The sequence below is a fragment of the Callorhinus ursinus genome, unplaced genomic scaffold, assembly GCF_003265705.2.
Source record: "Callorhinus ursinus isolate GAN/ISIS: 27379988/994484 unplaced genomic scaffold, GSC_fseal_2.0 scaffold11, whole genome shotgun sequence".
NCBI classification, from domain to species: Eukaryota; Metazoa; Chordata; class Mammalia; order Carnivora; family Otariidae; genus Callorhinus; species Callorhinus ursinus.
Genome location: NW_027397073.1, coordinates 44423321 through 44425077, shown reverse-complemented (window position 1 = coordinate 44425077; position 1757 = coordinate 44423321).

Genomic DNA, 1757 nt, shown 5'->3' with positions numbered 1-1757 from the left:
GAATTGTGATGCCTCCAGCTTTGCTTTTCTTTCTCAAGGTTTCTTTGGCTATTCAGGGTCTTTTGTGGTTCCAAACAAATGTTAGGATTGTTTGTTCTAGCTCTGTGAAAAATGCTGGTGGTATTTTGATAGGGATTGCATTAAATGTGTAGCTTGCTTTTGGTAGTATAGACATTTTACAATATTCATTCTTCCAATCCATAGGCATGGAATGCCTTCCCATTTGTTTGTGTCATCTTCAGTTTCTTTCATCAGTGTTTTATAGGTTTCTAAGTACAGGTCTTTCACCTCTTTGGTTAGATTTATTCCTAGGTATTTTGTTATTTTTGCTATAACTGTAAATGGGATTGATTCCTTAATTTTTCTTTCTGCTGCTTTATTATTGGTGTATAGAAGTGCAACAAATTCCTATACTTTGATTTTATATCTTGCACCTTTACTGAATTTGTGTATCAGTTCTAACATTTTTTTGGTGGAGTTTATTTTTTTTTTATATGTATATATAGAGAGAATATGAGTGGGGAAGGGGCATATGGAGAGGGAGAAGCAGATTCCCAGGACCCTGAGATCATGACCTGAGCCAAAGTCAGCCACTTAACTGACTGAGCCACCCAGGCGCCCCATTTTTGGTCGAGTCTTTCAGGTTTTCTATATAGAATGTCATGTCATCTGCAAATAGTGAAAGTTTTAGTTCTTTCTTGCTGATTTGGATGGCTTTTATTTCTTTTCATTGTCTGATTGGTGAGGCTAGGACTTCCAGGACTATGTTGAACAACAGTGATGAGAGTGGACATCCCTGTCTTGTTCCTGACGGTAGAGGAAAAGTTCTCAGTTTTTCCCGATTGAGGTTGTTAGCCTTGGATTTTTCATATATGGCCTTTATTATGTTGAGATATGTTCCTCTAAAGCTTACTTTGTTGAGGGTTTTTATCATGAGTGGATATTGTACTTTGTCACATGCTTTTTCTGCATCTATTGAAATGATAAGAAAGTTCTTATCCTTTCTTTTGTTAATGTGATGTATCATGTTGCTTGATTTGCGAATATTGAACCACCCTTGCATCCCAGGAATAAATCCCGCTTGACAATGGTGAATGATCTTTTTAAATGTATTGCTGGATTTGGTTTGCTAGTATTCTATTGAGAGTTTTTGCATCTATGTTCATCAGGGATATTGGCCTGTAGTTCTCTTTTTTAGCAGCGCCTTTATCTGGTTGTGGTGTCAGGGTAATGCTGCTGTCTTCATAGAATGAGTTTGGACGTTTTTCCTTCCTTTTCTATTTTTTGGTGTAATTTGAGAAGAATAAGTATTAACTCTTCTTTAAATGTTTGGTAGAATTTGTCTGTGAAGCTATCTGGTCCTGGACTTTTGTTTGGTGGGAGTTTTTTGATTACTGATTCAATTTCTTTTCTGGTTATTGGTCTGTTCAAGGTTACTATTTCTTTCTGTTTCAGTTTTGGTGATTTATATGTTTCTAGGAATTTACCTATTTCTTCTAGGTTGTTCAATTTGTTGGCATATAGTTTTTCATAATATACTCTTATAATTATTTGTATTTTTTGTGGTGTTCGTTGTTATTTCTCTTCTCTCATTTATGATTTTATTTATTTGGCTTCTTTCTCCTTTCTTTTTGATAAGTCTAGCTAGAGGTTTATTGCTTTTATTAATTTTTTTAAAGAACCAGCTCCTGGTTTCATTGATCTGCTCTGTTGTTTTTTTAGTTTCTATATCATTTATTTCTGCTCTAATCTTTATT